The sequence below is a fragment of the Gymnogyps californianus genome, chromosome 3 (assembly GCF_018139145.2).
Source record: "Gymnogyps californianus isolate 813 chromosome 3, ASM1813914v2, whole genome shotgun sequence".
NCBI classification, from domain to species: Eukaryota; Metazoa; Chordata; class Aves; order Accipitriformes; family Cathartidae; genus Gymnogyps; species Gymnogyps californianus.
Window position 1 is genome coordinate 28,513,403 of NC_059473.1, and position 13,924 is coordinate 28,527,326.

Genomic DNA, 13,924 nt, shown 5'->3' on the forward strand with positions numbered 1-13,924 from the left:
CACAATTCCTTTAAGAGACCTAAATTCTGGTGCTTCGCCCCCTCCACATGCGTAGGTGGTGTCAGTCAGCCAGGCGCAGTCAGAGTATAAGAATTACCCTTGACATATGTTAATTGATCCCTGTGTCTAAGAACCTAAGGATATGATAAGGATATGATATACACTTCTGGTACATGGAAACCAGAGTCAACATAATATAATACTGCAATGAATAAAATCAAAGAATTTCTGTTCAGAGTGTGATTCTGTAAGTTACTATTTATAACTTGTCCGCTGTTACAAACTGGCTTTCCAGCCGCTTTCCCATGTTTTTTAAAAAGAGGCTTGACTGCACAAAGGTCTTCTCACTCTCTGGTAAGGATAAGCATCAATAGCAGAAGTCTTGTGAATACCTAAAGCCAAGGTGACCCACTTGTGCAAACTCTGCAGAAAAGGAAAAAACAAAATCTTACCATGTTTTTGGCAATTCATATAGCTACAGTTCTCTGTATTAAACACAACATAGTTTTGGATATATGGAAGAAGGGAGAGGAGAGAAGAGGGAGAGGGAGAAGAAGTAGTAGTATTAGGTAAAATGGGTAAAGCAGACCTTCAAGGAGAGGAACTTCATCACAGGTCACTGTGAACCACATTAAAAATCTTTGTCAACACTGGACAAGCGGGCTTACAATTTTGCCATATTGAACACATATTCAGATGAACAGATAAATTAGGAAGAATTTATTACAGTTTATAACCTTTCTACTTTTCCAGATGCAGAAAAGCAATATGAATGCACAATTGCAATAATCCCACGGCATTCACAGATTTAATCATTTGTAAAATATGAGTTATATAGTAAATATCCAACACTTCTGTGTGTCACAGGACTCACTGGCTAGAGACAGCTGTCTTCTCTGTGTGTTTTCAATAGATTTCCTCTATTACACCTCCTGAAGTTACTTGAAAGAATTTAATATTCTCACTTCCTCCTAGGTAAATCACTCCTGTGTTTTTCCTCCTGGAGTTTATTGTCTTTTTCTGTATTGTGTTTAGATTGAGGTCAATGGTTCTGGTCTCTGTTTCCTCCCCAGCTACCCCAGCCCACCGCCCCTCTTCCAGGCAGGAAAACCCAAGTGACGGTCAGCGGCGAAGTGAAGGTCAGAGATTTCCTTGGCTGGCCTTCGACGCCTTCCCGCAGCAGCCTGAGTCAGCAGCGCTCCTTGCCGATCAGATCTGCCTGGTCTCTTGAGGGCACTCAAAGGAATAAAACTTCATGACTGATGTCTTCTTCATGAGAAATTCAGTCATTTCTAATCCAGTTCTCAACCCTAGCGGAAGGCTCTTCTTCACAAAGTGTTAAGTAGTTTTCTGTTAAATCTGGTTCACATCCTACCCCAGGTGTCTGTCAAACTACTGAAGCAGGCCTAAACAGAAATTTACATCCATTTAACTTTAGTTGAATGTCTATTTAGATAGCGAGCAAGTAGAATTTTATGCACTTTTAATCAATTTTTTCTTTAATGTTTTAGCACATTCTAAAAACATCTGAGTCAATCCACTTGTCTCAACAGTTCCTGTTATCAAAATATGTCATTCTTATACACAGTTTTTAATTAACACTCCCTCCTTACCATGCACATAAAATATTATGCTGGAAGTAGGAAGATTTATTTTACAACTGTAAATCTAAACTTTCAAAACTGAGTATTGATTCTCATTTCTGATTATCTAACACAAGCCAGTTTATAGCCTTCAAAAAGTAGGTATTCAATATTATCTGATATCCTATGGAGTTACTGGTATCAACAGTAGATAAGCTTTGACTTAGTACAAAGTCTATCTTGAAGCAGCTGCTTGATGGACACCCAGGTAGAAAGTATGAGATGCAAATATTTCTCAAATATAAGGGCAAGACTGGCTGATAAGACAAGTAAAATGCAAAGAAGTGCTGCAAGGGGTAGATAATTCTCGTACAGAGTTGATAGATGGAGGATGTGAAGGTCTCTGCAGCACTTTTTCAGGAATTGCCTTGTTTGCTAGCACAAGTTCTGCTGAGACAGACAAGAACATCTTCGCTTCAAAGCACCACTTTTTATTTACAGCAACGCTATCTACCCTGGAGCAGACATAAAGCCGCGTGGTCAAGGCATTACCTGAGGACACCGTACACCTGCCTTCAGTTTCCTTGGGTCAACGCTGCTTGCATCTTCAGTGATGTTCACATATGGTGATGTTATGCTCACTTCTGCTGCAGGGGCCCAGCTCCTAGAGCAGGCTGTGCAGTCTCAGCCCAGGCAGCAACTCCTGTGCGATCATGAAGCACTTACATGCACGGTGATGGGATTCCTAGCAGCCAGAGGCCTCAGTCGGTCAAGCTGCAGAAGAAAACACCAAATGGAGAAGTGTGTCTGGAACCCCTCATTTCTCTACATTGCAGAGCTTCTTTAAACTCACTGCTGATAATAGGAGTTACTCATTAACCCTCCTGTATTCAGGGGCCTTACACATCCCTTTGGGTGTGGGTGACTAGATCAAGATCACTCTTTTGTTTTAAGCAGCCAGTGTTAATATCGCCATTCACCTTAAGCTATCGCACAGAGGACAGAAGACTTCTGCAGGAAACAGGCAACCAGGACCCTACACACACAGCACCCTTAGGATCCTAAATCCATATATCCCCCACTAAGCAGAAAACTCCAGAGTACTTCCACGTAAGCCTCAGTTGTTCTTATCTGAGGTGAAGGATACGGCTTTGAACGTTTGGGTGGGAGCTCTGACACAGAGCTCAGTGTTTCACCACCAGCACTATCCACGCTCCTGAATGGAAGCAGCCATGGCTGCTTGCTTTTGTGCTCAAACCACCGCTGTCACCACGAGCAGGCCTACCAAACTCGACCCTTCAGGAGATGTCGAATCAGGGAATACTGTTTTATGACTTCTGATGGTGCTTTCACCACACCAGGATACTCAGTCTTGCCAAAATTGTATTACTTCTGAATAAAGGCAGTGCTACTTAAGGAATTTATCAGCAAAATTGTGTCTCTGGGCTTTCAGAAACCACGATGACTGCAGATGGCCTTGCGAATTCTCAATCTGAACTGAAATTTAGGCATTGAGTCTCACTCAAGGGGCTTGAGTCCGCCCTTTGACCAGTACAGATGGGTCTGTCTGTGGCTAAGAGCTGCACATATACCGGTAGAATAAGCAACATCAAATGCCTTTCCTGTTAAAGTGGTGGAGCAGTCCTGACATGGTTTTAGTCTGGGTCAGCTAGCATTTGGGAGAATGCCACGTTACAGCTAATTCCTAGCCACTGCTCAGGAGTTAGTATAGGCCAGAGACTGCTCTCAAAAGTCAGTCTGGGTTTTTTGAGCGTAGGAGAGTTCAATAGTATGGACACAGGTCCTTCCAGTTACACATATATTTCGAGCTAAACTCGCTAACGTGGCAGTGAGGGCCAGACACAGAAATCCTTTTGTGTCTCAGCAATTAAGTCCAAGACAGCAAAGCAAAGAGAGGAAAGTATATAAGATTACACAAAGAAGGTTTGTCCTATGTTGGGAACTTTCTGTTCTTGGAGAGAAAAAAAAAAAAAAATTCTGCTAATGACAAGACATACCATATTCTTACATTATAGAGTTGCACTTGTAAAATGGAAACACAGGCTCACAGCTGATAAATAGCCAGAGAGAGCATTCACCAGGCTGATTATAAATATGTGCTCAGATAGCTCAGGGACTCTGAGGATTGAAATCACGAGATACTCTACATGGCAACATGGTTATTTAAATACCTCCTCTTCCACCGGGAGTTCAGCCATTATTCAAAGAGAGGAAGCATATTCATTCCTGAGTGCTCCAGACATGGGACAGTTATGAAAAGCTTTCTGCACAAATGAAGCAAATGTGGTATCCCACAGTGAGACTGAACAACAGCTTCTGTCACAGCCTCAAAACTGCCTGTACCTGAATGAATGGAGGCTGGAAGGTAGCTGGGTTCTTGGACAGCAGCGTTTGTTGAAGTCTGTCACTCCGTCTTGAGGGTTACTTATGTGGGTTTAAAACTTTATTTTTGCAATCGCAATAGATACAGCTGGCAGCATGAAAACAATTAGATTAACATATAAACAGTTGAGGTTATAATGCCTTTAAAATGGACGCTCAAGGAAACTGTAGCCATTTCTACAGCTGTTTTGGAAAGTCTCTCTTTGGCAGAACATGCTGGATTGTCATTCTAAATGCCTGCGCTTCCCATGCTGGTTTCCTGAGGAAGGGTTTGTGGACGGACTTGTTTATTTATTACATTTTTTTTACCCCGCTTAGCTGTAGCTGTGGATTCCCCAGCCTTGTGAAAGTAGTCATTAGTTGCCTTGTTTGGCCAGGAGAAATCTGTAAAGAAACCGGCTTTTGTCCAGAGGGTTCCTGGAATTTTCTCCCAACCTTGTGTAAGAGCTTAATAAAATCAAATTTAATTTTATGTAAGATTTGTTACAAGGCCATAGGTATTTTGTGAGAACAAAGAGCAAAAGAACTGAAATTATGTTTACTGTTCTGAAGTAAATCATACCAAATGAAGTTCAGATGGGACTTGCTAAGGTGATCATCCCTCCAACTGGAGCAAGACCACGAGGATCAGATCCTGTCATCTTAAATGAGAACCGAAGGAAATCAGCATCACCTACATCCACATATCCTGAGGCTATTTTGAAGGCAAGTTTCCTTGGCTGTGCCAGCCTGAAGCTGCAATAAACTCCCACAAAAACAATGGACAACTGCAGCATTTATGACCTTCTGTCCCTCAAGTGCTGACCTTTTTTTCTCTGGGAAACAGAAAGCAACCTGTTCTTATATGTTTTTAAAACAAACACTGCATTGCAAATGCCTCCCCCTTTGGAGAAAGGCATACAGAACAAACACCTAACGGATTTTAGTCATGTTATTTAATACGCTGTTAGAAGAGGAACAGATGCTACAGCAAAAAGTGCATTATGAAGCCAGCATAACAGCATAAAACAGTAAAATACTACCTCTTCAGAAGACATTTATGCACTTGGCACTGAACATGTGAAGCTTAACAAAATACTACCTTACGTAGAGTGCAAGTCCTATTTATAGAAGTTATGTCCCTGACAACAGCATCCATCATTTTCTGAACCGAATTCTGCAATTCTGTGGTGATTTTCAGCCGCATCCATAATGTCAACAGTCGGTCACCCGTACAGAGTGCTGCATGCAGCACAACCACCTGAACGCTATTGTTCTGATCATTGATTATGGTCCTCCTGTGTTATTACATACTTACTGGGTGAGAGCAGCCCCACAGTGCTATTTCTAGTTTCAGCTGGCTGGAAGGACTTACCCATTCCAGACAACCATCCGTTCTGACTAAATTACAACCCCTCCTCATGCTTCAGGATATCACTAGCTACAGAAAAGTTGTGAAGAAGCTTTCTGTTGGCTAGAGAAGCACCTCCTGCTTGCCCACCTTCTCAAGAAACCAGAACGACAAGCTGACATCAGCCCGACGCCGCTTGCTGTGGTATGTTCACGCACTGTCTGATACCAGATTCAATTAAGATCCTGTTCTTCAGCGCAGATCAAGGACTGGGCCTTGTACATCTCATGCACTACCTTGCTTGAAAGTTTACCATGACCTAGCATGACAGCTGTGGTCATCGGTAATCACTGCCAAAAGGGAGGATCATAGGAGTGGGTGGAAAGGAAATCAGACATTCCTGGCAGCTGGCCTGCAGCTCTGAAGCTTCCTTTCACCAAACATCAGACTGAAAACAGATCTCCACTTGCTGAAGAGAGAAGTATGGGCTTCCACTTTTCAATCACTTTTCTTTAGTGCAGCATACAAATGGTTTCCTTTCCCAAAGAGAAAAGGAGAAAAGAGAAAAGGCAAAGGGAAAAACACATGTGTTCACCCAACGGAGTGAAAACAAAGGGCCAGACAAGGCTGTTCCTCCCTGGTTCGTTACTGTCATTTTTGTTAGCAACAGTAGATTAGGCAGGCAGGGAATGATGGCCCTTGGAAAGCAAAATAGAGAAGTGTTTACCATATAAACAGAGAATTAAAGAGTTACACAACACAGAAAAGTTTTAACTTGTTTTTTGATGAGCACACTACACAGAAAAGGATATATTACAGCAAAATTTAATATGTGCTTTTACTGTTAAGTTTTCACGCATTCAGTAATTACCTACAGTGCGGTTCCCCTCAAGGGCTCAGCAGGATTGCCTCTACCTCCAAGGACAATGAACCAATTTTTTTCTCATAAATAACCCATCCAAACCCAACAAAATTCTATGGTGTTTAGTCCTATAAACACTTCTCTTAGAAATGTGGAAGAGATTCTGCTCATTTGGCTAAGATTGCATCTTTTTCAGGGCAGATGGAAGAGAAAGTAAAAAAGAAGAACAACCACCAACAGTGATTGTGAAATAACATGGTCTACAAACCCATTGATTTGAAAACAAATAAGTAAGATTTAGTGGCTATGTCCACCATGGTAAAACCCCAAAATTCGAGAATTTCCCTGGCTTCTGGGCCTGCCGATAATTTCAGAAAGGTATTGTGAAATCCTCCAGCTATTCGCTCCAGCTGAGCCTGCTTAATGAGAATTCCTCAGCACTTGGACATATTTCCTTAACAGCAAATGATACAAATAATCACTTCAGGAGACAGTGGGATATATAACATGGGCTCTTTTTTAAAAAAAAATTATTGTTATTATAAAACTGAAAGACAAAAGCAATAGCGACAGCTTCCCAACAGATTTTTGTCAAACCAAACGCGGTCAAAACCATCCCGAAGTTTCTGAGGTTGTACACACTGGTGGTTTAAAACCCTCTCTCTAACCTCATCACCACAACTCTTTCAAGTGAACAAACATGCAAAGACATTTCAAGCACCATGGCAATGTTGACTCGGAGCATTGTTAACTCCTACCAAAAGGCTGTGGGAAGCACAGTAAAATGATAGAAGGTTTCGTTTATTAATCTGTGATGAAAACCAGGCTTCTGTTGATGGAGGGGGCAGGGGGAAGGGTAAAGATAGGCTTGTCTGTTTAATGCTTGGCCCAGATATATTTTTTTTTTTAAAAAGCAAGCAGCTGAGCGCATTGCTTCTGGCTGCGTCTTTCTGTAGGTTGCCGGTTGCCAGCATTCACAAAGTACAAGTTATGTAATGCGCTCCTATCAGGAATCCGAGTTCAAAAACATTTCATGAAGTCCCATGCTGTTCTTGCCGGAGTAATTGTTTCTGATAATGAAAAGTCTGTATCACCCTGATTCAGCTGTCTCGGCCCTCTCCAATGACAGCACTTTGTGCTTTCCCTCAATCTCTTCTCCCTCCCTCCCTCAATCACAAATATCTCTACTCATTTCTTAATGAGACTATTCTCTTCCCTAAACCCCTTTACCGACTTTTGCCAGAGGAAAAGAAAAATAAAGGAGGACACATGTAGTTTTGCCCCTCCTGTGCCTCTGAAACAGGCTGTTTTTCCTTGCTCATCATTTGGAAAATCCTCATTTCTTTGGCAAGTGCAAAAGAAACACTGGATTTACAATCGAAAGTATATTCATCCCATTGCAGTATTGACAGAATAGCTTTTCTGACCTAATTTTGAGAGTAAAGACCTAAATTTCAGAGCAATCTGCCTCCCAGAAATGTGCTTACTCCTGATGGAATCATTTGAGGCACTTTTCAGGAAAATCCTGCAACTTTTCACAGAAATAATGACTGGATGACTTGATGAGTGAGGAATTTAATTAGCAGTCAGTCTGCCTCTTTGATATCATTAAAATCAATCAGGCACATAGATAAAAGCATGTAATTATTTAAGGTATCTAAATTAGAGTGCGTAAAGAGGAAATAACGCAGGACAGCTCTCTCTCTCTCAATCTGTATTCAATGTTTTTATGCCAGTACATGAATGTGTAAATATTAGTCAATATATTTCAGCATGTAAATAACTGAAATCTGCTTCCTTGGTAAAATTTAAATAGAAGAAATGTAAGTTAAAAAAATAAAATTGCAATAAGAGTCAGAATTAGTATAAAATGTCCTTACTAAATATCTCATCAAAATACAGGCTTGAACTCTAAACACTAAACACTATTAAACTGTGCTTCCTTATAATTCTGTTTCCAGTGTAGTTGCTAATATAGTTAACAAACAGCTCATTCTTTAAAGAAGAGTGAAATTTGATTCATATCATTGTGTCTAAGTAAATATGAAATTTAGGCCAAAGTGTCTTTGGGAGGTTTGATGCATGACAGTCAGTCAAAGGATTCCCATTTCTTTCAGCAGACTTCAATACAGATGCTTGGAGCAAGGATATCTGGGAAAGATGTGTTTAATTTTAAAGTAATAATTTACAAGGTACTGGAAAAGCGTACTGATAGAAACCTTCAAAGCACAATTAGATAGATTGACAGATAAAATATCCGTATGTAAATCTCAATGTATTTCATCATGTGTGTTGAAATAAAGGACGTGAAAGATAAAGAATATAAAAGTTATTTCTAAAATAGCAACAGAAAGTTTTATTATTCTTTCAGACACTTAAATTTTAAATAACTTAATTATCTTAAATTTATGAGGCATTTTTTCTTCAAATACTTTATCTTAAACTTCAGGGATTTTGTTTGTTTGTTTGTTCCTGCTAGTTTCCTTTAGAGTTAAAAGTGATGATTCCTAGAAAGAAGGGAATAGAAAGTTGTCAGGCACCATTTATCTTGAATTCAGTCTTCAATTCTTAGTTAGACAAAGCTCACAAGGACTTCTGTTCTATTAATTTGTGGTCTAACAACCCTCAAGCTGTATACATGGAGGAAAATCACCCTTTGTTTCAATAAAAGGAACACTTAAAATTTCTACTATTAAACACAGAAGTATAAGCCTTAATCAAGATTCTTTTCACTTTATTTTAGCAACTCCAAACATTAGTTAATTCTTGCAGTGAAGCTAACAGAGATTAATTTATACCCCTCTAAGGCATAGAAATGTTGACCATCTTCCCAAGTCAATGAGAGAATCAGCAACAGAACTCAAGTGCTGCAGGTTCAAGTTCCTAGTTATAAGCAATACCTTAAAAATGAAACAAAACACAAGAACTGCCTACAGTCACTCAGACCTCAAATCCTACAACCACTTCAAAACCTCATGAGTCCTGCTTCCATGAGTTCCCAGTGAAATTCAGGCAACACTGCTTAACTGACCGTAGGACACAAGGCTATGTAAGACCTGCTTCAGTTTTTATAACTATAAAATAGGACTAACGGTACCAACCTGTTTCTAAAATGCTTTGAATTTTTTCAGATCAAAACAGCACGGAGATATACTGATGTTGGACCTATGCCTACAGAAATCAAACATAGTTCACAGATTCAAACATGGTTCATAGACTATGTCATCGCAATCTAGAACTCTGGGAAAAATGAATAGAAAACATGGCAAGTGTCAGCTTGCTGCTTCCTGCAAAATCATTGTGAATGAAACATGTAAAAGCAGCAGCTGCATAAGCAAAGAATAGAAATTCTGATTTGTATAGCTTACAGTCATTGAATATCACAACATAAGCAAAATAAAATATTTATTGCTACAAGGGTTTATATAATTCGGATTCTTTTCTCCCTCCAGCATATTAAACTTCAAAATCTTAATGAGTCATTTATGTTGCACATGCTTTGCAAAATAATGCCAATTGCCTATGAACCTACACAAAACAGCAATTTGCTAAAGATTTTGTTGGCTTTGCAAGGCAAAAGAAAACACACAAACACAGTTAATGCATATGCTGGAAAGCACCAACAAATTCTTCAAGTCCTAAATACCAGTTCTGGAGTACATTTTGAACAAATTGTTGATTAGCTGCAAGAGTTATAGTACAATGTTAGCTAATACTTGAAAACTTGCTTGGTATGCTTGAATTAGCCTGAATTTAAACAAGGCATACAATAATGTACCTCGGCCTAGGGGTATCGACACTACTACCAAACAGAAGCCACTTTAGTATTGATCCAGAGTGAGAAGAGAATGAGAGCACCCGTGCTCTTAAAATACTGCTATGGAAAACAGAAATCAACCATCTTAGATGCTGACATGAGTAAGAAAGCAAGTTATGACCGTATAAACCAGAGTGAAAAAAACAGTCCTGAAATGAACCCTTTGCAATAAACCACTTTGACTGGTACCATTGACTTTCACAGCAGTCAAAGATATAGGTACCTGGATACTTTTCAAAATCATTACTGAAGAAAGAGAATTTATTTTAGTATCTAATCTTCAAAACATGATTACAACATGTTCATAAGGTCCAACCTCAATTTCAGAAAACATAGACTGCTTGCCTTACAGCCAAAATACACCATGGATTTAGGAAAGCTAGGTGACTGGTGGGAAGCACTGTAGTGAAAATAGCTATTTTCACCAGTTTGCTCCACTCAGTTTCTCAGCACCATCAGTTAAGGCTCGCTGCAAGGATTTTCATCAGAACAGAGCATAGGAAACTCACACTCCCTAGTAAAGTTTCAGTCCTGTCTTCTGAAACAGAAGATCTTTCACTTGAATGTCTTCTAAACTGAAGCTTCTGCACACTCAGAAAGTAGCAATACAGGACTATCACAAGATTTGTGACCCATTCTACATTCCAAGTTAATCACATTAATTTTGTGCAGCTAGTCTATGAATTATAAGGTACTGTTGTGTTTGTACTTATGTCGAATAGAGAAGACTCCTTTTTCATTCAGGACCATACTTTCATTAAATCCTTCTACGTTTCTCAGAAATATACCACTGAAATGCACGGGAAACTGAAAAGTCCTTGGCTGAAGATAAGCGCTACTTAGCAACAACTAAAACATCGGAGTGTTATCAACATCATTCTCACACTAAATCCAAAACACAGCACTGTACCAGCTACTAAGAAGAAAATTAACTCTGTCCCAGCCGAAACCAGGACAGGCACATAAGTCAGTTCCTTCCTCTTTGAATCTCACTCCATTTTAGAGTGTGAGAAGGTACTTGAAGTAGTAGATTTTACATTTGTTTGAATGTTATGGTTGTCTTTGCTGGCAAGACTCATCCCATCTACTTTTACCTGTGTAAAAGTTGGGTATCTCCTCCGAACCTCATCTAGGATTCCTGCACAATATTCAACAGAGAAAATTAGGGACTACCAGAGAGCAATCATCTCATCCTAATTTTAGATGGTTTCATAGTTCAGATGAATCACCCTCTGGACACAGGCTTTTTTGTATTAATGGTAAAAAAAAAAAAAAAAGGAAAAAAGTAAATTACTCATGTGCATCTAAAGCCCAATTTAGACCACTAAGTGTACGTGAAATGCATTTTGCCTTTACTGATGGCATCCACTTTGGCTATCTCAGACTTACACCATGGACTCTCCTAGGCCATGGTGAGAAAAATCACACTAAATCTCCACCCATTAGTGAGAAACAACTTATGGATGCCAGCGACTTTATTAAAAACTTTAACTATACCAGTCCCTACGGCATAGTGATTCATGAAATTACATTGTTTATAGCATCTCAAATAAAGGAAAATCTGTAGTCTCCAAAATAAACACTGAAGAAGTGCAATATTAGAGAAGTTTATAAGATTCCAAGTAGTTAATAATAAACAGGACAAAAACAACATGTCCATATGCTGGCAGAACAACGCCTTATGAATCATGCACCTACTGTGACCAAATATTTGTTGGAGGGGTTCATTGGGGTTTTTTGATGTGTCATACTGTATTCATAGGATGACATCTGAGAAGAGAAGATGAGCAATGAAAGAATAAATGTTTTGGATTATAGTAATAGCCATTTTTTAACCTTTGGCTGGATCTGCTCCAAGACCTTCCGGTAGTACTCCTGCCTAGTGGCAGTCCCATCACAGAGCCATCCGAAAAATAAGAGAATGGACTCAGAGTGGAATAATTATGCATCCCAAGGAACTGGCAATTTAAGCTAATGATGGAGGAGTTGACAAACGCATAGTAATCTCAACATGTGACAGAGAATTTTATGGCTAGTATTGGCCTCGCTAATTGTCTTCCTAGATAATCTAATGATCTTGTGATCAGCACAGGAGAGGCACAAACATTGTCAGATGAAAGACTTGAGACAACTATCTGACTGTTGGCCAAAATCTCTCCCTCCTCCTCCTCCCCCCCGCCCCGTAGCATTCAAAGTATTTTAACTCTCTGTAACAAGGGTATGTGATCTCAAAAAGACCTGACAGAAAAGAAACAGCTATCTCAGATGCTGGACACACCAGATCTCCCGAATACTTTTTTTTGCCTCCATTCCATACTACTGTTGGCAGCAAAATGCTACAGAAGACACATAACCTTTTTAATAATTAAAAAATTATATTAATATATCATATTATTTTATCTAACATAGTATATATTTAAAATACTTAATGAAAATAATAAAACATAAAAATAACTTTTAACACAACAATGCTGCAAATATTGTCACAACTTGCTCTGAAAAGGTTGGAAATGCTGTAATAAAACCATCAGTAGCCAAAGAACTTTTTCGTTTAACACCATGTCTGAAGCAGAAATGGTGGTAATAACAATCAGAATTTTGGGAAGAAAAGGCTATTGTGGACATGACTTGAGAAGGCTGTGCACACCCAACACCAGGGAACGATCTTTCTCTCAGGACTCTTGCTGGCTGTTCCTCACTGTGTTCCTCTCGGAATACAGTGTTCACTGTCTGTAAAGCCAGTGAACAGGCACAGTATTCCAGGCAAATGGAGAGGGCAGCACAAATCTCAATTAGAGTACATTTTGAGTAGGAATTATTTTAACTTCAAGTGGCTGAGAAATCGCAAATGCTGCAGGAGGAGCTCCAGTTAAGACAAAGAAAAGGCTACGAACTCCCTACCGGTGTTGTGGACTCACAGTGCCTTCCAGGACACATCTACACTGAGGCACCCGCTTCTGGCAACCACAAGATAGGTACACTGAACAGCATGATTTGAATCTCTTTTCTAGGTATTTTGGCTAAAACCTGGGCTGAAAGCATGGAGAGAAAGAGAGCAAAATTAGTTCTGTGTTATAGTACAATAGTTCTTCGTAAAGGATGTGGGAGAAGTGGAAACTCATGCTTTCCATAGATACTACTGAACAAAAAAGAGGCATGGCCACTAGAAGACTGCGCAAACAGTTGAATTCATCTGGAAGAAGACATCCTCATGTACGTCCACAATCAGATGAAAAAACTCAAGGAACAAAGAACAAAGGACACCTAGGAGTGATTGCAGACAGCCAATTATACAACAGCTTGCAACACAGCTGCAAAGATCAATACAATTTTGTGTTGCACGCACATATGCATCTTGAGATAGTGCAGACTGGACATTTTAACAGTCCAATTTTATACAGTTCCCATATGATCCTACATGGAATACTACAGTCAGTTGAGCATCAGATTACCAGACCATATGATGAAAACTAGGGAAGTTTCTGAGCTGAGCAATGCTTTGTAATAGATAATTATTTAATTTTCTGTATAAACACGTTTGTAGAACATATAAGAGCTCTCAGAGAAAGGACTGTAAACAGCAGTCTGGTAGTATTTGCAATGTAAACACCAAGAATGGAGGGAACAAATTACAACTGTAGACACATAAAAGTAATGCATCTATTGAGAAAAAAAAATCTTGAACAAAAAGTATCAGGCTTTGGAATAATGTCTTAAAAAATATGAGGCAATCTTCATTGCATGAAAACCCATTAGCAGAACAGAAGACCAGAAAACTTTAATAGGTCATTTCAAAAATACACTTTTCAGATCATGTACTAGAGTTTTCTAACTATTGGTTGGCATGAGGTGAAACCTGAAGAAATTAAGGGCACTCACAAACACGTGAAAGAGAGTAATAAGGAACGTGTCTATATTTTTCTGTATGG

At 39.3% G+C, this 13,924-nt stretch overlaps 1 long non-coding RNA gene across 1 annotated transcript in view; it reads right to left on the minus strand.

The window, feature by feature from the left end:
- Window positions 1–413: 413 nt before the first annotated feature.
- Window positions 414–13,924, minus strand: part of LOC127014901 (uncharacterized) — an 88,821-nt gene continuing 75,310 nt past the window's right edge. The window contains exons 3-4 of the long non-coding RNA XR_007766238.1: window positions 2,136–2,357; window positions 414–1,406 (exon numbers count right to left, since the gene is read on the minus strand). This is a non-coding gene — a long non-coding RNA (uncharacterized LOC127014901). The remainder of the gene's footprint in view (window positions 1,407–2,135; window positions 2,358–13,924) is intronic.